The sequence below is a fragment of the Stenella coeruleoalba genome, assembly GCF_951394435.1.
Source record: "Stenella coeruleoalba genome assembly, chromosome: 16".
Lineage (NCBI taxonomy): Eukaryota > Metazoa > Chordata > Mammalia > Artiodactyla > Delphinidae > Stenella > Stenella coeruleoalba.
In genome coordinates this window covers 54,721,665-54,745,776 of record NC_137162.1, presented here as the reverse complement: position 1 = coordinate 54,745,776, position 24,112 = coordinate 54,721,665, and the positions used below count along the sequence as shown (strand labels likewise).

Below are 24,112 nucleotides of genomic sequence, written 5' to 3'. Positions count from 1 at the left end.
GCAGTTCATGAATCCACTCATCATAGATGAGCATTTGGCCAGTTTCAGGTTGTGGGCTTTCATGAGTAAAGCTGCCATGGATATTCTTGTACATGTTGTTTTTGGTGCCTGTGTACACATTTCTGATGGCTATAAACCTTGGAGTGGAAACGTCACATCTATGTATGCCCAGCTCTAGGAGCTATTGATAGACGGTTTTCGAAAGTGGTTGCACTAATTTCTGTCACTAGTTTTTGGGAGACTCAGGTTTCTGTAGGAGTGCCTTCAATTCCATGAATCTCTGTCAGTTGTCCTGGGCTTTTTGATGTTATAGACCCTTCAATAATCTGATGGAAGCTGAAGAATTTTCTCCCAGAAATAAAATCAGAATTTTGCATCTGATTTCAGTAGCTTCATAGACCCTGTGAAACTCACCCAGGCCCAAGAATCCTGATAAGAACGCCTGTTCTGAGTGCTAAATTCTAAGATACATTGCACATTTTGATTCTATGTTTTAAAACTCTTTGACTGAATAGAAGACTTAGAACTTAACAGGGCCTCGGCAAAGCAGGGGCACCAAAACCAAAACAAACAAATTTAGAAAAATATGAAGCCGTTTTGGGAAGAATTTGATGTTTGTTAATTTCACAAAAAACACTGAAGTAGTCTTTAAATTAAAAATCATAACACTGTTGGACATCCTTGCATATACTTCACGGATTAGAACTAACTTCATGTTACGTTACGTATGCGAGAAGAATAATCTTTTCAGGGCACAGGACTTTTAACAGCCTTCAACCTGCCCTGGCGGGATCAGTGATATAGCAGTGACTTCTCACCCCTCCCTCTGCATAAGTTGGGCAATCCCACGCTGCTCGGGGGCATGCATCTGATGGGAGTTCCCTGGCTGTGAAGGTCTTGTGGACTTGCTGTCTCACTGGACCCTCACCATACCCCTGCTAGGTGGCCATCACAGCCCACTGTAAGGAAAGCAGTGGTGAGTGGGTCAATTACCTCTGCAGGTAAGGAGTCTGCCCTGTCTGTCCTAGGATGGTGGCTGCAGGAACTGGGCTCTGGCCTGTGAGCAGAGGTGTGGGGTGGGTGGGAGTGGAGAGCTGCCTCCACATTTCCACATGTGACTCTGGTGAAGAAGTAGTTCACCAAAGGGTAGTGCTGGGATGGATGGATAGAACCTCAACAAAGGTGGGTTTCTGCTTGACATGAGAAAAAACGTCCAAGTTTTAACTATGTAATGAAGGAAACCAGGTGCTTGAGAGGTAGTGAGCTCCTTGTCCCTGGAGGCATGTAAGCTGATGCTGGATGACCACTTGACAGGGATATTGATGGACTAAATGATCTAGGTTTCCTTCAACCCTGAAATTGCTGGCCTCAGAGTCTCGATCAGTCTCCTGAACCCTGCTCAGTGCTCTTTGCACCTTGCTGGTGACCTGACGTAGCTCAGTGCTCACACTGAACTGACCCGGCCTATGCAATGAGCAAGATACTGCATAAATGAACCTGACGTGCAGTAGGATTGACAGAGCAGAAAGTATCCGAGATCTCCCAGCAACTGTGACTCATACAAGCAGGTCTCCGTGAATTCAGGCAAACATTTTCTATTTCATGAAATGTGACACAGTATCACCTCTGTTTTTCTTGAAAAACCAGTGTAGGGGAGGAAGAGTTACCTTCATGGCCCCATCGTCTGAGCACTGGCAGCCATCAGCCTTGGCAGTTTCCTCGCACTGTGTTGAGGCCTCCCACCCTGCTAGACCCCACTCCTGGAGAGAGAGCTGGGAAAGCCATGGCTGCTGGCTGAGGAGTGCTGCTGGAAGAGGGAAGGTTTTCAGTGCAGTGTAGGACCTGAATGGGGGCCACTGGGGCTGAAGAAGTACCCTGTCCAGCTTCTCTGGGAAGTCCTTCCTTGAGTTCCCATCCCCACGTCTGTGTCTTGCTGCATCACCTCTGCCATCCCCTCCCTCCATCCCCTCTCTCTCCCCTCGTCCTTAGCAAAGGCCCTCGTCCAGTTCACCTGGACTAGTGCAGTAGACACCCTCCCAGCTCATGTCCTCTGGACACATGTGTTAGGGTCCAGGGATGTCTGGGGTTAGCATGATGCACAGAGCCACCGAACTTGGAAGGGTCTTACTGGACCCTGGATGGAGCCCCTGGTGGCCCCTCAGACCCATCACTCGTGGCCCAGGATGGCCTCTCAGCTCAGGTGAAACTTTGTCTGTTTTCCTCAGGCTCATCACACTATCTTAGTGGCAGCTTGGCCTGGTGGAAGAAACCCTGGGCTTGGCATCAGAGGGATCTAGGTTCAAATTGTGTCTGTGTGTGTGTGTGGGCACTTACTGGCTGTATGACCTTGAGCAAAGCACCAAGCTTCAGATTCTGTCCTTCTTTGTACAATGGGGAGGACACAAGAGGGTCCGTGTGACAATGTGACAGCACCAGGCCCATCCCAGAGATCTGACCCAGGCTAGCTGAACGTGCGTCCTATTTATGACATTTGCACGAGACCCTCCTGGCACTGGACTGTGACCCGCAAAAGGGAGCAGTGGGCTCCTGTGAACCCTTTTCTCCTCATCCAGCTCTTGGCTTTTCTGTTGTATCTAGCAGGTACTCAATAAATGACTGTTGAGAAAATTAATTCAACAAGAATGGATGGAGTGTCTCCTTGCTGGGGGAGCCCTGTCCCAAGTTTCAGGGATTTGATGATGGCATGGGGCTCACACGTTAGTGGGGGCAGGCAACCAACCACCCAGTACACAAGTAGATACCACGATGATTTGGTTTGTGAAAAGTTCTATAAAGACAGGAAAAGAGACAGATACAACGGGAGCCACTTTCACCTGAGGAGTCAAGGGAGGTCACTGAGCACCTGGAGGTTGACCTTAGAATTAAGTGACTTCTGGAGCCAGGTTCAGACGCCCCTGGGGAGAGCGTTCCCGGTGGAGAGAGCAGCCAGTGCACAGCTCTCTGTGTGCACACCTTGTGCCCAGGCCCCTCCTAACAGCAAGTCTTGGGTGGAGGTGCTGGGCTCTGCACACCCTTTCCAGCTCTCAGCCTTGTTTGCTGCATGGACCTCGCTGGTCTTGAAGTAGGCTCCTGAGCTGCAGGGTTTACGAGGAGTGTCCACTTCCTGGGCCTTATAAGAAGGGGCTTTGAAGTCCAGGAGTCCAGGGAGCCCCTTAGAGCACACCCCCTCTCTCCCAGTTCAGGTTCAGCCGCCAAGTCCTGGTAACACTAAGTCCTTACCTGGGCTCCCAGATGAACTGGGTGCACATTACATTGAGAGGCACCAGGCTGTACCACGCTTTGCAGCATGCACTATTGCATTCAATGCCAACTCTTCCAGAAGAGTCTTCTCAGCCCTACAGAATCCCTGTGTTAGAGCCATCCAGTCAGCTCCGAGGCTCTGCATGGAGACATCTTCTGTAGAGATATTGCACAGACCAATTTTTATTTCTTTTACATATCTAAGGTCAAAACTAGCAGGACCCTTGGAGCTAATCTAGTCAGTTCCTCCATCTACAAGATGAAGGAACTGAAGCCCAGAGGAGGAAAGCAGCTTATCCAAGATCATATAGAGGTGTCAGAGATAAATCAGCACGACATGGCAGGGCGTTTCAGCTACATATGCTACTTGGCATTGAGAAAAGCACAAAGCTAGTGTGGGAGGACCTGGGGCTGATGTCTCACCTTTGCCAAATATGGTGAGTCTCTACGATTATCCCAACCCTGTCCGAGGAACTGATACAGGTCACAATGGTTACTGTTTATTGGGTATTCACTGTTGACCAGGCACTTTTCTAAGCGTTTGCATCTGTTATTTCATTGGGTCTTTACAGCAATTCTATGATGTAGGCACTGTTGCTACCTCCTCTTCAAAGGTGATCACACTGTGGCCAGTGAAGTTAACGAGCTTGCTCAACATCTGACACAGATAGTAAACAGCAGAGCCAGGACTCAAGCCTAGGCGTCTGGATCCATGGCCCACACTCCTCCCTTCTCCTGCACACTGTCTACGTAGAGAATTTGCACATAGAGGGGTTCCCCGGACATCTGAGGCTGCACCCGGCAAGAGAAAACCTGTTGTGGACACTCAGTTACCTGTAGATCAGTTCCTGTGATGGTTGCCTGTGTGGATTGCCACCTCAGACATCCCACTTGGAAGGGAAGGCAGAATTGCAAAGTCACTCATTTTATTTTTTTTATTTTTTTGAATCTTCTAAACTGTATTTGGAACTGACAAAAATCTTCCTAGAGACAAGGCCCTGAGCAGAGTCTGTCCCCACCATAAAGTTTTATTATCAACTGTACAGAGCAAAATTAGCAACGAGTGATCTTTGGCACTAGAATGGGTAACTCCTTAGCTGTTCATACAATATCCAAACCGCACATCACGTGACATTAAGTTGCTGGTTAACAGTTGAATGTTACATTTAAATTATCTTAAAAAGTTGGAAGTCTTAGCTAAGTTTTTTGGTATCAATATGCTAATCATATCTAACACTTAGTGCCTGAGGTAGAGACTTCTGTAAGAGATTTATTGAAGAGAACACAATTGAGAGTACAATAAAAGGAAACACTTCCAATCTTGGAAGCATATAGCCAGATGTTTTTGCTGGTTCAACAAGGCAACCCTGAAATGCTGAACTCTTACTTCTTTTATTTCTGTAGATATTTTGCATGGGACTGGGGCTTTTTTGTTTGGACTCCTGGATTTTGGAATACATGGATTTCTTCTTTCAAAAATATGATTATTAGCATGGAATGTGCATGAACCAAACTCACTTAACATCATTATTAAAAACAACAAAGACAACACAACTGCATTAGAGACAACAACAAGTAAAATCTTTTCAACTCTCCATGATATGTGGCCAGAATGAGTGACAAGTATGCCAGTCACTGGCATACTTAGCTAAACCTAATCTTTAAATTAGGCAAAGGTTTTTGCCTAATCTTTGGCAAAAAAAGATTAGGAGTTTTCGTTGTGGGGAGAGAGGAAAAGAGAAAGAAAATAAAGGGAAAAGGAGACCAGCCTACCAATACATTGCCAGAAATGATCACGAACTCCTTTAAAAAGATAAATCTAGTATTTGCTTCAATTTTTTCCTGTATTACTGTGATATGCTGTCATCCCAAGCCCTTCTTTCTTAATCTCAGTCATGTCTGCCTTTGTGTGTGCGTGTGTGTGTGTGTGTGTGTGTGTGTGTGTATGTGTATACATGTATGTGTACCAAAGGAAGGAGAGGTTTTTCTCTGGGTGAGGTTGTAAGAATATCCCTACACAACCTAATTTAAGGAAAGCAAAATCTTCCAGGTAGATGTGACTAGCAAAATTATCAGCCACCCATGGAGAGCACTGATTGCTTTTGCCTGCCTAACCATTGAATCGTTCTTCCAAGAAATAGTTAGTGAGCAACTACTATGTAGAAGGTAATAGACGAGGTCAGGGCAGCAACAGAGGTTGCAGGTGGATGGTGTCCCTACATCATCTTTTGTGTTTTTATTAAGACTTTGTTCTGAGTGAAATGAGGAACCACTGCAGGGGTCTGAGCAAAGGAAGGAGCTGCTCTTGCAGTTCTGGATCTGCCTGGATGCTAGCATGATAATAGATTGTGAGGGACATAAGGGTAGAAGCAGATGGACCAATTAGGAAGCTATTGCTTCCTATATCCTGGGTAGGCTACTTGGAAGGGGGGTAACATGATTAAAGGATTATAGATTATTATTATGGAATATCAAGGAGGCAGTGGGTATGGAGGTCTGGAATTCAGGAGAAAATTCCAGGGTATAGATATGAATTTGGGAATCATCAACCTATAGATGGAATTTAAAACCCTGAGATGAGGGTTTCTTCAATTCCATCTCTGAGATTTCTAAGGTAGTGAGAGTAGACCGAAAACAAAAGAGAAGAGACTGAGTCCTGGAGGATTTCATTCAGCCTTTTGCACCACTTTGTCAAGGTCACCAGTGCCCTTGCTAAATCCAAAGGGCCTTTCCTAAGCCCCATAGTATTTGATCTTTGTTTGAGTTACGTTTCTTTCATATGCAATCCAAAGAGTCAAGATTAGTACACCCCTTCTTTGGAATTCCTAGAGATATCAAGAAGGATGCATGGAACCGTATATGTGGAAAGGAGTTTCAGCCAAATTTATTTGCATCTCAAAGGATACAAGACAACTTTATCTGACTTCTGGGATGCCAAAAAAATCAAACACGTAGAATATACAGTGATGGGATATTTAAAATGTAGCATTATGGAGTATGAAAACTAAAAGATGCAAAGAGATTCTTGAGCCTGCTGTGTTTTTAAAATTTTCAATTCCAGTAACTCAGTACTGGTATACGAGAGCAATTGACTTCGTCCATTGGCCTTGAGTCCTGTGACTTTTCTTTACCACTTATTTTTTCCAGGAGTTTTTTGGTAGATCCATTGGGGTTTTCTACCTAGACAATCATGTCATCTGGTAATAAAGACAACTTGATTTCTTCCTTTTCAATACATACATTTTTTTTCCTTGTCTTATTGAACCAGCGAGAACTTCCAGTACAATGTTGAATAGGAGTGCTGAGAAAGGGCATTCTTGCTTGTTCCAAATTTAAGGGAGAAAGCATCTAGTTTCTCACCATAAAGTGTGATGTTTGCTGTAGGTTTTTTGTAGATGTTCTTTATTAAGTTGTGAAATTTTGCCAGGGTTCCTAGTTGGCTGAGAGGTTTTCTTTTTTCCTTAAATCATGAATGGGTGTTGAATTTTGCAAAATGTTTTGGCATCAATTGGTATGATATGAATTTTTTTCTTTAGCCTGTTGATGTAGTGGAGTACATGATTGATTTTCAAATGTTGAATCAGCCTTGCATATCTTGAATAAGTCCCACTTGGTAGTGGTATATACTTCTTTTTATACATTGTTGGAATCAATTTGCTAATATTTTGTTGAGGCGTTTCCACTTATGTTCGTGTAACATATTGATGGGTCTGTAGCTTTCTTTTCTTGTAATGTATAATCTGCTTTTATTTTTGGAAAAGGTTCTGGATAATTAATATTATATTTTCCTTGATGGTTCAGAAGCGTGCATCAGTGAAACCCTTTGGAGCTTTCTTTTTTAGAAAGATTAAAATTTTTAAATAGATATAGGACTATTCAGGTAATCTATTTCTCTTTGTGTGGGTTTTGGTAATTTATGTCTTTCAAGAAGTTGGCTCATTTCATCTGAGTTATCATCGGTAGCATCGTTTGCAAGTATTTTCCCTTATTCCGTAGGTTGTTGTTTCATTTTGTTGATGGTTTCCTTTGCTGTGCAAAAGCTTTTAAGTTTGATTAGGTCCCATTTGTTAATTTTTGCTTTTATTTCTTTTGCCTTGGGAGACTGATCCAAGAAAATATTGCTACGATTTGTGTCTGAGAATGTTTTGTCTGTGTTCTCCTCTAGAAGCTTTATGGTGTCATGTCTGTTCAGTCCTTTTTTAAAATAGTCAAGAGCGCTGATATTCCATTACTCATTTCCAAAAGAATAGATGACCCATGAGCACTTTCTAACCTTGTCTCAGTTCATGCCCTCGTCCCTTGTACCATATATATCACTCAGCATATATGAACTGGAATTCTAGATTCTCCAGTGTGAAACTCTAACAGGTGAGATGGATTGACAATTCTTAAATGCATGTATGATATAAATTTTATTTAAAAAACTATTCATCTCTGACATGGAGACAATTAGAGAAGGAAAGTATGCAAATAATTCTTTGGTGGTTGCTAAGACAAAAGATTTGAGAGTAATTCCTATTCACATACATTTTCTCAGTTTTGCCAGTTGCAGAAATATTGGGGAAAATAATGAAGTAGGTAGCAAAAGGGGTCTCTCAGATTAGAATAAGATGCAGGCTTCTCGAATTCAAGCGAATGACAGACAGCACACAGTTCTATATCTTCGTGTAGCTGGTGATGAATTTTGCACTGAGGGGGAAAACTTATGGGGTATGCAGACTTTCACTTTCACCCATTGTGGATCTCTTATCTCTTTCTCTCTCCCTCTTGATACTGATACAGATATAGATATATCACATACATAGAGAGATAGATACAGTACACACACATTCATTATACTTAATATATACACTAATATGTTAATAATATATATTCTAATCTCTCATTGAAAGAGTAATTCAAATAGTCCCAAAGTATATACACTTAAAAGTAGGCCTCCCTTTTATACCTGATCCCCAGACCTTTCTCCCCACAGGCAACAATGCCAATAAAGTTCTTAGGTTTACTTTCAGACACAGTCTATACATGTGCTTATAAAAAGAAATAGCACAACTTACTCTAATAAATAATGTTCTCCTACAATCACCGGTTATAAAATATTATAATTTTCACTGTAACAGTAATAACTATAAAATATTTAGAATTTGGCCTCAAAATGTTGTACAAGGGCTTAATGGAGGAAAAAATGTAAAAATTCTATTAGAAGGTGTAAATGAAAACATGCACAATTATATATGTGAACCCTATTCATAGATTGGACAGCTTTATAATTATGTCAATGTCCTTCAGATAAATCTGTACATTCAATACAATTCCAAATAAAAATACTCATCACAGATTTTAAGGAACTGATAACCTTCTTCAAAAATTTATGTGTAAGAGTATAGGTATACAAAGAACTAAGTCAATTTTGAACACTAAAAAAATCAAAGAGAAGGGATTTCCCCTACCATAGATTAGGCATGTCACAATGCTGCAGTAACAAGTGGAAAGAAGGTATATTAGTGACAATAATCACAAAGCGTTGGAACAGAACCCAGAGCTCAGAAACAGACCCATGTATGTGGAAATGATACATGATAAAGGTGCCTACAAATTAGGGGAAAGATTTTTGTTTATTAGGTGACTGTGGGAAAAATTATTTATTATGTGGAGAAAAATAAAATTGAATTTCTATCTCACAACATAAACAAAGGTGAATTCAAAATAGATTAAAGACCTTAATGTGAAAGATAAAATATAAATAAGAATATAGACAAATATCTTTATATAGTTTGAGATGGGGAAGGATGTATTAAACAAGACCAGAAAATCACAACCACAAGGGAAAAAATTGCACGGGTGTGACAAGATCAAAATTAAGGATTTCTGTTCAATAAAGGTCACCATAGACAAAATTAACAACACCTGACAAGTAATCAATATCAAGGCTGTACAAGAAAATCCTTGTATATCATTGTGAAAAAGATAGGAAATGCAAGAAGGATAAATGGGCACAGACTATGAGTAGGCGATTCACAAAAGGAGAAATCCAGGAGACAAAGAAGTGTGTATCACTCCTAACATCACAATGCACGTTAGAACATGGTGTGGCTTCACCCACATGAGCTGGCCAAAAAGTCAAAAGTTGGCCGTCATTAAGTTTGACCAAAGATACAGGAAACTGGGACCTCTAATCCACTGTTCTGGGAAATGTGACTGGAGAGCAGTCTGGTAGTAGGGAAATTCAATGTTCAGTTACTTCACGATCTAGAATCCTCTTCAGTGCTCCCACTTGTCCTGGAAGCTGTTCATTGCTGTATGTTTGTGGGAGTGGGGTGGTGGAGGCTCTTTAGGGATCCACCACCAGGGAAATGAATAGATTTCCTAAGAAATGCTACGCAGCTATTAGAAACAATGAACCAAACGTACGTAGAGCAACATGGATAGATCCTAAAAATATAGCGTTGAGCGAATAAAAAAGAGGAATGAGGTACCTGGCATGCTAACTTTTATGTACAGTTAAAACACATAAAATCACAAAATTCACTACCTACTGGAGAGTGATACATCAAACATGTTAGAAGCACTCCTACTGTGGAAAAGATAATGGGAAGGGAACCCATTACGGATGGAAAACAAAACAAGAGAAGCTCAATGGCCAGGCAAATGGGGAGAGTCTGCCCTGATCTGAGGAGCGTGATAAACTCAAACCTCTGCCCCTGAGGAGCGAGAAATCAATCAATAGATGAATAATTCATTTTGTTCTTTGATTTAAACGTCATTACATTTATATGTGAGTTAAACTTGATTTGTTTGTTGCCATGTTTCATAAACAACTGAACCTTTAATTTTGAGTTTTCTTTATACATTTAAAAAACCATTTTTCCCCCGCCAAGGTCTCAGACATTTCCTTATGCCTTTGGAAGACTTCCCAAGGCACTGAGCCTGTATCATTGGATAGTGTTACATGTACATAGTATTAGATTTTACAGTTCTATCACAGTATATTTAGTAGTCAGATTTTGGTGGGTATTTAGATTGTTCACTATGTTCTTTTTTCTTATAAACAATAGTGCAGTGGTTGTTCTTGTATATTCATCATTGCACAATGTATATCAGTAGGTTAAATTCCTAAAAGTAGCATTGCTGGAGTGATATGTGTATATATATATATTTAAACAGAAATTGTCAAATTACTCCTGCATCAGTTTATACTCACATTCTTGCCAACATTGTGTATTATTAAAATTAAAAATTTTTTCTATGCTGGTAGATGAAAAATTTTATTTATGGTTTAAATTTTTATTTACTTAATTATAAGTAGCTTCACATACTTTTTCCATGTGATCCTAAGCCATTCATATTACTCTTGGCAGTTGGCCTTTTTCTTATTAATTTGCAAGTAATCTTTACTTATTAAGAATGTTCTTTTCCATATGTTCTATAAATCTAAAGCTAGCTAGATATACCTCTATCTTTTTATACTGTGTCTATATCTAGATCACTTGTGTTTTATCAACAATATAATGTTTTATACAATTTTCATGGTTTTATTTTCAAGTTTAAATTAAATCTGTCTGGAATTTGCTTTGGGTTAAGAAGTAGAGATCCAGAAACTTTATGTTTTCTTATATTTAGTCAATTGTCCCAAAATTATTTATTGTATTATTCTTTTTCCTGCTGATTTAGAATGTCACATTTACTATATACTAAAGTACTATTTGGGAGCTTTCTAAAAATTGGAATTTTTATTCTTTTTCATTGATCTGTCTCTTTGTTAATATACCAATATCTAATACTTAATCATCCTAGCTTTATGGTATCATTAGATTAGTTCCTTCTTAGCACTCCTAGTTTCATAATTTTTGTGGTCCTTCTTGAAAGTTTTTTTTTTTCATATATTTTCAAATCATATTGTTTAGCTCAAGGAATGTGGGGAGGACATCCATACAGGAGGCTGGCCTGCCATGGGGAATCACTGCCCAAGCTGGGCGAGGAAGGTGCTCATGCAGGGAGGGGGTGGTGGCCAAAGTAAGAGATCGGTTACACACGGGAGGATTAGTCAAAGAAGTGAAATTGTTAGGATAATGGAAGCCAGGCTTCTGTCTGTTGGAGCAGGGAGTTGCAAATACAGAAAGGGAGAAAACTAGAATGGATCTTGTGGTGTTGGACAGAATTGAAGGTATCGCTGTGAATTCATGGTTTTTTAGATCTCGATCTATAGAAATAAACATAAGTGAAAATGTGTGTGTAGGGACTGTATTCTAGCTCTGTTTACTGAAAGGGCCTGGCAGCAGTGACACTCCAATAGCCACGAGTACATCCATTTGTATTAGTGCCCTACTGCTGCTGTAACAAATTACCACACACTTAGTGGCTTTAAACTGTTGTTTATCATTTTACGATTATGGAGGTTAGAAATCTGAAATAGTTCTCATAGAACTAAAAACCAAGATGTCGGCAGGGCTAGAGGACATCAGTTCACTCTGGAAGCTCTAGGGAAGAATCCGTCTCCTTGCTCGTCCTGCTTCCAGAGGCTGCCTGCCTTCCTTGGCTCATGGCCCCTTCCATCTTTCATGCCAGCAACCACATCACTCTGACCTCTGCTTTCATCTTCACTTCTCTTTCTCTGACTCTGAATTTCCTGCTTTCTTCTTTCACTTATAAGGGTTCTTATGATGACAATTAGGGCCTGCCTGGATAGTCCAGAATAAACTCCCCGTTTCATTATCCTTAATCACATCTGCAAAGTCCCTTTGCCATGTAAGGTAACATAGTCGCAGGCTCTGGGGATTAGGAAGTGGACATCTTTAGGCACTGTATTCTGCCTACCACACCATTCTCCACCAAAGGAATTAGGGTCCTTGGAGAAATGATTGATTGAAGGGTCAGAGCATCTTGTGCCAGAAAATAAGAAAGGATTCAAAGAATGATGGGGGCTTTTCTAAAGGACACAGAGGTCAGCTTGAAGGGACTCCCAAAGACCAAAATAAATAACGACAGTCACAGATTATAATGCATTAAATAAAATAGGAATCTATACTGAATAAATATAAGCTTTGATGAGGAATGAAATATTTATATAGTTTCAAAGTATCTTCCCTCAAAATATGTATTAATTACAAAAAGGATAAAAGTAGTTTCATGGTGGGAAAGCCTGGAGACACGACCTTAATCAAGTGATCAAAGTGAATATCTTCAATAATGGGACAAATTGAAATTAAATGCCATGTGATAAGATGCAATAAGAAAACAGCATTATATCTGGAAGATTCATATAAAAGATGCATAATCTAAATCTAATTATGAGGAAAAGCAGACAAACCAACGTTGAGAAATATTCTAAAAAATCTTTTAGAGTTTAAGATCATCAACGTCAGGGAAAGACTAAGGAGCAAAGCTATATTGAAAGAGACTAACAAAACATGACAATTAAATGCAACATGCTACTCTGAACTATACCCTTTTGCTGTAAAGAATATTATTGAGACAAGTGGTAAAGCTTGAATGGGATCTGAGGGTTGGATGGTAGTAATGAAAAATGTTCATTTCCTGATTAGAGTGACACCATTGTGGTTTTTACAAGAATACAAACACACAAAACACACCCAAGTATTCAAGAGTGGTGGGTCATAAGTTCAGCAGTTTATTTTCAAATGGTTAAGATAAGAGTTCTTTGCAGGGCACTTTTCACTTTTGGAAAATTTGAGCTTGCTTCAAAAATAAAAAATTCAAAATAAAAGTCACACTGTCTAGTCAGGAAAAAAATCACATGGTCATTTTTATTAGAGTTGTGTTAAATTTATAGGTTATAGGAGGATTGACATGTTTACAATACTGCATTTTTGATGAACTAAAAAGTTATATATTCCCATTTGTTAAGCGTTCTTTCATGTCTTTTGCTATTTTAAAGCTTCCTTTATATGGACCTTCAAAATTTCTTGTTATGTTTATTCCTTTATATGTTCATTTTTCCTGTTTGGTAAATGGGATCTATTATCCCATTATATTTTCTAAGTGTTTGTTGATTATATATAGGAAATCTAGTAATTTGACGTATTAACTTTGTAACCAGCCATTTTGCAGATTCTCTTATTCTTTCTAATAGTTTTTCAGTTCATTCTTTTGAGATCTCCAGATAAAAAATTATAACATCTACAAAAAGGCTAATTTTTAAACCTCTCCTTTCTGATTTTTATATCTTATATATTTCTCTAATAAAATTTCAGTGCATAATTACTTCTGGTAGAATAGTAAATAATATCATGATCCTGGGAATATTTCTTTTTCACAACTTTATACATTAAGTACAATGCTGACTTTTGGCTTATTATATAAAGGAAGTGTTAAAGTATTCCTATTTTACTAAGTTTTTTCATGCTTGGATGCTGCCTTTGTAATAATCATTATTATTTCATCTGTATGGATAAACATATGTTTTTTTCCTCTCCCTTAACTTACTTATTATTACGGTAAATTTGAACCACCTTTGCATTCCTGCCATTATTCTTGTTTTGCCATGTTGTGTTGTACTTTTAATGTGCTGCTAGATTTTATTTGAAAGTATTAGTAGTAGTTTTACATCAAAATTCATAAATAAGTTTTACCTGGTATTTGTTTTGTGCCGCTTTAGTTATGTCTTATTCTAATGAATGAAGAATTTTGGAGCAGTTGAAATAGCAATGGGATTATCTTCCAGGTGGGATGGAATAACTTGTGGCAAACTACAGTCTCACCAAGAACATCAATAATGGCTGAAAAATAGGGACATAATTTCTTTGAAAGGTGTCAGAGGACATTGAGGCAACAAAAGTAGAGAAGCCGAAGCTCTGGAGAAGGGATGGTTTTGGAAAAGTGAGCTGACTCTTTTCATCCTTTTTACAGCAGGGGCATTTGCTAATTCTGGGTATGGACAGGAGGCTGGTAATCTAGGCTGGTAATCTAGGTAGAGGGATGCTGCTGAAAGAAAAGAAATTTTGACAGAGACTTTGGAGGGGGTTTAAGCTAGTAAAAACTAGGTTAAGAACCTAAGTAGAAAGGCTATACAGAGCAGCAGAGCTTTGCCAGTCTTGCAACACAAAGATGAGCGTTTGAGATCCATCAGGCAGCTCTTAGTTGGGAACCATGGTGTGGTGTGTTAAAAAATATATATATATTTTGTTTTTGTCCCCAGTTCCTGACACAGAGCTCCTAATATCCTTGGAACTTCCTGAGTGATATTAGTGTCTTTTGTATCCTAAAGAGATGACTGGTGGCTGAGAACCCCTAAAAAGCTTCAGAATGGGGGCTGGTCAAGAAAGATCAAGCCTTGATTAGAGGGTTGGAACTTTCAGCTCCACCCACCCGCAGACCTCTGTCAGGTCAGGTGGCACATATTGAGGAGCTGAGAGGGTGACATGCCTGGGGAGGACACGGAAGCTCCACACCACCACTCGCCCCCACACTATGCCCTATGCATCTCTTCCATTTGGCTGTTCCTGAGATATATCCTTTATAATAAACAGGAAAATGTAAGTACAGCATTTTCCTGAGTTCGGTCAGTTGTTCAAGCGAATTATTGAACCTTAAGGAGTAGGTTGTGGAAATCCCCACACTTACAGGCATTTGGTCAGAAGTCCTGGGACTTGCTACTGGCTTCTGTAGTGAGGGCAGTCTGTGCAACTGAACCCTTGACCTCTGGCGCCTGCACTAAGTCCAGATAGTGTCAGAATTGAGTTGAGTCATTGGATACACGGTTGGTGTTGGAGAATCAGAGAACTGATGTTGGAAAAGACAACACGTATGTGGTGTCAGGGAGAAAAGCCTCTCATACAGAGAGCTAACTATTCCCAAGGAGCAAGGGCAGACTAGAGGCAGACTGAGCCACCCCAGAGCTGATATCCGGCCTTCACCCTGGACTGAAATAAATAATCAATCACTATTCTATTGCTTATTAGAAGAAAGGATGAGAGCTCTCAGGCAAAACTGATCTATGAGAAGTCAAGAGAGAAGTTAGCTTTGGGGAAGAGTAGTGATTAATAGGGACAGAAGATGAACTTCGGAGGGTGCGGTCTTGCTCTGTTTTCTGAACTGGCTGATAGTTACCCAGATGTGTTCAGTGTGCAAAATATCATCCAGCTGGACAGTTATGATTTGTACCTTTTTCCATAAGTAGATTATTCTTCAAAACAAAGTCCACATTAAAAACACAAATCCCTTAGTTCCAGTTCTGTCAAGATAGAGTAGTTCTGTTCCTCCCAGGTCCTCCCTCTTACAACTAAAATACTGTTGCCCTAACATAGCAAAGAAGCACAGGAAGGCTCTGGAAGGTGGAAGGAAGATGGATCCTTGGGACTTGAGGAACAACATGGCAGAGAGTTCCTGGGGTTTCCTTCTTGCCTCTCGTGTATCGCCGTCAGGGTGTCACAGAAGCCTCCAACCCTGAACCACCAACAGACATGGGCCAAAAAAGAAAAGCTCCAAGGAAAACTGTTATCCCTAGCCAAGGGACTGGGATAAGGATGACCTAACAACAGAAAACCCTTTTGGCAATACTTGTCTTATTCCAGCTAAACACCAATGAAAAAACCTTACCCACCCACAGCTGTGGTTTTTGCAGGACTGAGCCAGGAATTGAACTTCCACACACACCCACGCATCCCCTCCACTTCACTGAAGCAGATGGCACGCGATCCCTCCTCCTCGTGGTGCCGAGTAGACAGGTAATCTTCCACTTCTCCCCAGTAGAACCAGGTGGGACTCCCATGCTCCCATGCTGGCCGGGCATAGCAGGGAGCTGGTCTTCTATCCCCTGCCTGGTAGAAGCAGTCAGTGGTCTGAAACTCCCACCAGGAGGGTGTCAGTGGGGTCCATTGAGGAGGTGAGCCTCCATGGCCACTCAACATCATTAGGGAGAATGAGGTAGTGGTAGGCGGGTCTACGTGGCACTTCCATTCTCTCCTTCCCCTCCCTGATGTCATCGTGTCAGGAGGGCCCAGCTGGTGGGGGTAACTAAGCTTCCTCCCCCAGCCTGCAGCAACAACACAGTATGAGTCAGCCCTGTGCTTTCCTGTTCCTTGGTGACTGTGGGGCACAGGAGGACGCTGAACTAGACAGCCACCCATCCCTCTGCTGCACCTTAACAGAGGAATTGCCTGCTGAACAAAGAAGATTAATAGGATAAAGAGACTCATAACATAATGTCCAAAATATTCAGGATACATGAAAAGATCATTCTTACACCAAGAACCAGGAAAACCACACTATGAATGAGAATAGACCGTCAACACCGAGATGACCAGGTGTTGGAATTATCTGACAAGGATTTTGAAGCAGCTGTCATAAACATGCTTCAACAAACAATTAAGAATTCTCTTAAAGCAAATGAAAAAATAGAAAATCGCATTAAAGAAATAGAACATACAAAAAAGAATTAAGTGGAAATTATAGAAGTGAAAAATACAATAACAAGTAAAAACTCACTAGTTGGGCTCAGTAGTAGAGTGGAGATGACACAAGATAGAATCAGAGAACTTGAGAACAGATCAATAGAATTTACCCAATCGACAGAGAGAAAATAGACTGGAGAAAAAAAGTAACGGTCTGGTCTGAGGGACTTGGGTGACAATAACAGAAGAACTAATATTTGTTTCATTGGAGTCCCAGAAAAGAGAGAGAGATAAGACCTGAAAAAAAAAAAAAAAACAAACAAACTCAAAGAAGTGAAGAGCCAAATACTTCCTAAATTTGGTGAAAAACAGAAATGTATAGATTCAAGAAGCAGAGTGGATCCCAAATTGAAGCTGAAAGAAATATATAACAAGATACATGATAATTAAACTTCTGAAAACTAAAGACAAAGAAACAAAATCTCAGAAATATCCAGAGAGAAACAATGTATAAGAGAACACCAATATGAACAGCAGAGAATTTCTCATCTGAATCATGGAGGCCAGAAGAGCATGGCATTTTTCAAGTATTGAAAGAAAAGAATGGTCATCAGCAACTCCTAGATCTACAGAAAGTATCCTTTAGAAATGAAGGGGCAAATAAAGATTCTCAGATGTAGGAAAACTAAGAATTTTTGCTAGCAAGCCTACCCATAAAGAATGACTAGAGGAATTTTTCTAAACAGAAAGGAAGTAATAATGGAAGTTTTGGAACTTCAGAAAAGAAACAAGAACATTGGGTAGGTAAAAATAGGCTATACTACTTCTCATGAGTTTCTTAAGTCATGTTTGACATTTGAAGCAAAAAATATGATACCATCTGATGTGGGGATCAATGTATGCAGAAGAAATACAAAAATATATTTTAAAGTGGGGATGGTAAGTAGGCCTAATTGTAATTTCATTCCAAGTAGTATGTGATAAGCTATACATGTATATTGTAATCCCTAGAGCAGCCACTAAAATAACTACACAAAGTGACACTAAAAAAAATTATAAATAAATCAAGATGGAATTTAAAGAATGTTTAAATAATCTACAAGAAGGTGATAAAGGTAAAACAGAGACATGAGAAACAGGAAACAAGTTAATAAAATAGCAGACTTGGACTCTAATGTATTAATAATTACTTTAAATATAAATGGTCTAAATATACTAATTAAAGACAGAGATTGGCAAATGGATTAAAAAACATGATCAAATAATATCCTGCCTAGAAGGAACTGACCACAAATACAAAAACACTGATAGGCTGGAAATAAAGAATTGAAAAGTTATGCCATACAAACATTAATTTAAAAAAGCAGGACTAGCTATTGATATATAATATCAGATAAAGGAGGCTCCAGAGCATTGGAAATTATTACAGACAAAGAGGGACCAGGGTTGATATTAATCTCTATGGTTTGTTTACTTTTCTTTGTACCTGTGGTTATGTCACCATTTTCATTTCTACTTTTGTGTATTTGTGATCTCACTCCTTTTTTCCCCTTATTAGTCTGGCTAGCTTTTCTTTTTTAAAAAACTAGATTTTGCTTTTTTAAGGGCCTACTTTTGTCTGTGCTATTTACTCTGTGTCTTATTTTATAATTGATTAATTTGTGCTTTTATCTTTACTAATTTCTTCCTTTGGCTTTTCTCATGCCCAATATTTTGTTCTTTGCATAACTTTTACATTGACTTATTTTCATTTGTTCTTATTTAGTAAAATAACTTCATTAAGGCTGTAAAGTTTCTTATGGGCACTGTTTGAGCTGTACCCATGGGTAATGGTTGGCAGTGTGTATATTATTGCTATTTCCTAGACACTCATTTTAATTTTTTTGCTTGGACCATAGGTGTTCAGAGTGGATCAGTCACCTCCTTGGTTTATTACACACTCCATTATTGGTCCATGCATAGCTCTCTTCTATTCTGTATTTATTTGTTGGATATTTGTTTGTTTGCTTTTAATAATAAAGATCTGTGGATCTATTACATAGTTAAAAACTAGAATTTTATAACTTGTATCCACTTTTGCAGTCCTGTCATAGACATCCTCCTTCTTCTTTTCACCTGTTATCCATTATTATAAATCTTGTGCGGATGTTTTCTTGCTTCCCCACCTGTTTTTTTTTTTTTTTTTTTAAAAAGTTTTATTGAGATATAATTCACATACCATAAAATTCACATACCAGTTTAAAGTGTACAAATCAATACTTTCTGTATATTCAGGATTGTGCAACCATACTCAAATCTAATTTTAGAAAATTTTTGTCACCCCAGAAAGAACACCCATACCCATTATCAGTCACTCCCAGTTCTCCCCTCCTTTCACTAGTTGGCAACAACTAGTCTACTTTCTGTCTCTAAGGATTTGCCTATTTTGAACATTTCATGTAAATGGCATAATACAAAATGTGCCCTATTATAATTGGCTTCTTTGACTTAGCATAATGTTTTGAAGGTTCAGTCATACTGTAGCATGTATCAGAAGTTCATTTCTTCTTATGGATGGATAATACCCCATTGTGTGGATATATAACATTTATTCATTCATGAGTTGATGGACATTTGAGTTGCTTTCATTTTTTGCATCTATGAATAATGCTGTCATGGACATTCATATACAAATTTTTGTGGAGACATGTTTTCACTTTGCTTGAGTATACGTCTAAGAGTGGAATTGCTGGGTTATACAGTAACCCAGTGTTTAACATTTAGAGGAACTGCCAAACTGTGTCCCCAAGTGGCAGTGCTGTTTTACATTCCCTTTAGCAATGTATGAGGGTTCTGATTTTTCCATATCTTTGTCAGCACTTATTATTCTCTTTATTATATTTTAGCCATCTTAGTGGATGTAAAGTATTTTATTGTGCTTTTGATTTTCATTTCCTTAGTGACTAATGATATTGAGCATCATGTGCTTATTGGTCATTTGTGTATCTTCTTTAGAGAAAAGTCTGTTAAGACCCTTCGCCCAATTTTAGTTGGGTTATTATTATTTTTTTATTGTTGAGTTGTGAGAGCTCTTTGTTTTCTGGATACAAGTCCTTTATCAAGTATATGATTTGAAAATATTTCTTCCCATCCCGTGGGTTGTCTTTACTTTCTTGATGTTATCATTGGTATCACAAAAGCTTATCTATTTTTTCTTTTGTTACTTGTGCTTTTGGTATTATATCTAAGAAACCGTTGCCTAACCCAAGGTCATAAAGATTTACTCCTATGTTTTATTCTAAGAGGTTAATAGTTTTAGCTCTTAGGTTTAGGTCTGTGATCCATTTCGTGTTAAAGTTTGTGTATGGTGTCAGCAAGGGGCTTAATTTCATTCTTTTACATTTGCGTATCCAATTGTCCCAGTGCCATTTGTTGAAAAGACTATTTTTTTCCCACTTTACTGTCTTGATAACCTTGTTGGGAATCAGTTGAAAAGTTGATCTTAAAATTCATATGGAAATACAAGAGACTGAAAATAGTCAAAACAATCTTGATCAGTGGAACAGAATTGAGAGTCCAGAAATAAATGGTTGATCAAGATTGCTTTGACTATTCTTAGTCCCTTACCAAAAAAAAGCTAGGATTTTTATAAGGATTGTGTTGATTCTGTAGATCAATTTGGGGAATATTGCCATCTTATCTATATTAAATCTTACAATCCGTGAACATAAAATATCTCTCCATTTATTTAGATCTTTAATTTCTTTCAACAGTATTTTGAAGTTTCAGTGTACAAGTCTTACAGTCTTCTGTTTAATTTATTCGTAAGTATTTTGTTCTTTTTGATGCTCTTGCAAATGGAATTATTTTCCTAATTTCATTTTTGTATTGTTTGTTGCTAGTTTATAGAAATATAATAGATTTTTATATTGGTCATGTATCCTGCAACATTTCTGAACTCATTTATTAATTCGAATAGGTTTTTAGTGAATTCCTTATGACTCTCTAAATACAAGATCATGTCGTAGGCAAATAGAAATTATTTTACTTTTTCCTTTCCAATATGGAAAATTTCCTTTCCTTTCCAATATTCCTTTCCTTCCTCTACTTCACTTTTCTTGCTTAATTGCTCTGGCTGGAACCTCCAGTACAATGTTGAATAAGTGCTGAAAGGAGAATCCTTGTCCCTGATTTTAAGGAAAAGCATCCAGTCTTTCACCATTAAGTATAATTTTAGCTGTCCAGACCTATTTCAATGTAGTTCTGTTGTATCTATATTCTTCTAAAACTTATATTGTTTAGTATTTGCTTTTAATAACTTTATAAAAAGGGTATCAGGCAGTATATCACCTCTGGTGCCTACTTTTCTTGATATGCTGTTTTGTAGATATGGCCATATTGCTGCATGTGGCTGTGGTTCATTCATTTTGGTTGCTATATACTATTTCATTGTGTAAATATGACACAACTTAGTTAGCCATTATCCCATCTATGGATAACTTGATTGTTTCCATGGTTTTGCTATTATGAAGATCGTTGCCATGATTATACTTATCAATATCTCTTAGGGTAAATTTGAAAGAATTTCTCTTGGGAATACACCTAGGCATGGATTTGCTATGGGAATATTCAATTTTATAAGATAATGTCAAGTTGTTTTCTAATGTGATTCTACAAATGTACATATCCACTAGTAACATATAAAAGGCTTTGTTGCTCTATATTCTTTCCATCCCTTTACACTCATGGACTGTGATTTTTGCCCCTAAAATGAGTATAAAATGATATCACATCTTGGGGCTTACTTTTTGTTTCCCTGATGGCTTAATGGGGCTGAACATCTTTTCACAAATGGGCTTCATTTAAAATTGAGTGGGTGTTTCCCTGAAGGTGTTGATTTTCCTGCACTTTCAAGCTTCACATATGTGTGGACCCAGAGAGCTCCCACTTACACTGGAGGAGCCCAGGGTCAGAGGGAAAAGGTGCACATGCCTGTGACATCCAGATTCTGTCAGCTTGAAGTCAGCCCAAGCCCCATAGAACTGTCTACCCTGGCATGGCTGAAATCAGGGGAGACGCTGAGAAGATTTCAGTTGGGGAATCAGAGGTATCTTCAACAAGCTTATATTTGTTGTTTCACTCTTTGACTCCAAAATGAGAGTTTTTAAAATAAATAATAGATGAGTTTATCCCATTATATTTAATGATTTTATAGGGTACATTTGGTCTCAGTTCTGTCATATTATTTTATATCATGCTTTCTGATTTTAATGCTTCCTTTAAAAGTCTTTTACTTCATGGTCTGTATTTCCATGGTTTGCTTTGTGTATTAGTTTTCCCTCTAACAATTTGGAAGGTTTGTGGAGTATTTTTATTTCCTTCCATGGTTACTTTGTAACTATACACAATATTCTTTTTTTTTTTTTGTGGCACGCGGGCCTGTCACTGCTGTGGCCTCTCCTGTTGCGGAGCACAGGCTCCGGACGCGCAGGCTCAGCAGCCATGGCTCACGGGCCCAGCGACTCCGCGGCATGTGGGATCCTCCCGGACCGGGGCACAAACCCGTGTTCCCTGCATCGGCAGGTGGACTCTCAACCACTGAGCCACCAGGGAAGCCCCACACAATATTCTTTTATGTCTTACTTCTCAAAGTATAACTTAAGAGGTTTTCCCACCATAAAAAACAAGCAAGTTAGTTTTCTTCCTCTACTTCGCTTTCTCCCATTTCTCTTTGGGTATATTACTATTATTATTAGTTCTTTTATACTTTACATAATATCCTTCTACAGTACATCAATTGCTTGGTTTATCAGCTTCAGATGCGTTGACACTTTTCTTCATACGTGAGTATGTGTTCATATTTATCCTGCTTGGAACTTACTCTACATTTTTGACCTAAGACCTAATAGATATCTTCAATTCTCGAGGACCATCGGCTATCTCCTCAAATACTGTCTCTCCCCATCCTCTTTACTCCTCCTATTACTCCTGTTTGACCAGGTGGGAGTTGCTGGTCATGGGTTCCACTTTCCTCACCTGCTTTGTTGTGGTTTACTCCGAGCTCATCTCCAGAAAGTGCTGTTTCCCATATGGGAATTTCTGGTTTCACAATTGCCTCCACCTCCGCCTAGGGATTTCCCTGGGCCTGGGAAAGCTTTGCTGTAAATATTTTCCTCAAGGTCTTGTACCTGGTGAGTGGTGCAGATTTGGGACCCTACGTTGCACATGGAGCAGGTTTAGAGTTCTGACTTGCCTCAGGTGTCTCCTTTCTCATTCATGGCCTGGGGAGGTGGGCCCACTTTTGTGAGCGGATGGGTGGTGGTTTTCTTGTTTTCGTTTTACTGAAGGGCCGGCTCTCCCAGGCTCCTGGCTCTAAGCAGAAAGATCATTCGTAGCCTCTTTTGTGCACAGGGCCTGATGCCTCCCCTCCTCCTCCCTCCTGGGTACTAAAACATGAGCAATTCCATCCAGTTCTTACACCCCTGCGCGCTATTTCCTGTTAGCTCCTGCTCACTGCTCTGGCTTTGAATTTTCTTTTGTTTCTGGCATGGGAGGATTTTCCCTTCTTGCATTCGAGTTCATCGATGTGGTTGTAAATTTGCTTTTGTTACATTTTAGCCAGCATCTCTTCTTGTAGGGGGTGTGATGGTTTTGGTGAAGGTGGCGAGGTTGCTTTCCGCAGCAGCTTCGCGCTCCGTAGAGAGCAGAAGGTGGTGGTGATTCCGGCTATAGGGGCTGGCCCTCGGGCCTGGGCAGCTAGCAAGAGTGCTAAATGCAGAAGTCCTGGAGGAGCCTGAGAAGGGAAACCTGGGAGAAGACTCCAGGGGATAGAGATGAGTGACATAGTGGACATGAGAACTTCTGCATGGTGGGTCGATTTGGGGACGGCTAACACACAAACCCCAGTCATCTGTGAAACTGGGCTGTGGTTACCATGAACCTCCAGGAACAGCACTCATGTGCTCAACTGCCTTCTTTGAGTGGTATTTTGAGGAAATTAAGGAAAAGCGTCCATCTTTCTCATTAGGGGCCACCCGAAATGCAAAGACAAAAGTAGCAACGTCAATAATATTTCAGAAACAGAAAACTGGAGCAGGAAACTGAATGTCGACTCCCAAGAATTTTCTGAAATCTTGAGGAGGACGTTAAACCTCCCACAGGATATGAGGTAAGGTTTGAGCTAACTTTATTTCCTACGCTAGGGGTGAGGTGACCTCTAGTTCACATATAGCTAGTCACATCTCTTGCCTTGTTTAATCTACATGACAGAGCTCTGAACAAATAAAATTGTCCTCATCTTTGGAGCAGCGATTCTCAGTCAGGGGTGATTTTGACCTCCAGAGGCTGTAAGCTGATGTACGGAGGCATTTGTGACCGTCACAACCTGGGTGGGGGAGGGTGTTACTGGTGTCTAGTGTGTAGAGGCCGAGGACGCTGCTAAACGTCCTATGATGCTCAGAACAGGCCCCAGAGCAAAGAGTTATTCAGCCCAAAATGTTAATAGTACCAGGATTGAGAAACCC

At 39.5% G+C, this 24,112-nt stretch overlaps 1 long non-coding RNA gene across 2 annotated transcripts in view; it reads left to right on the top strand.

Annotated features, from left to right (window-relative positions):
- The window catches only part of LOC307175409, a 355,370-nt gene that overhangs the window by 303,167 nt on the left and 28,091 nt on the right, over positions 1-24,112 (top strand). The window lies entirely within an intron of this gene.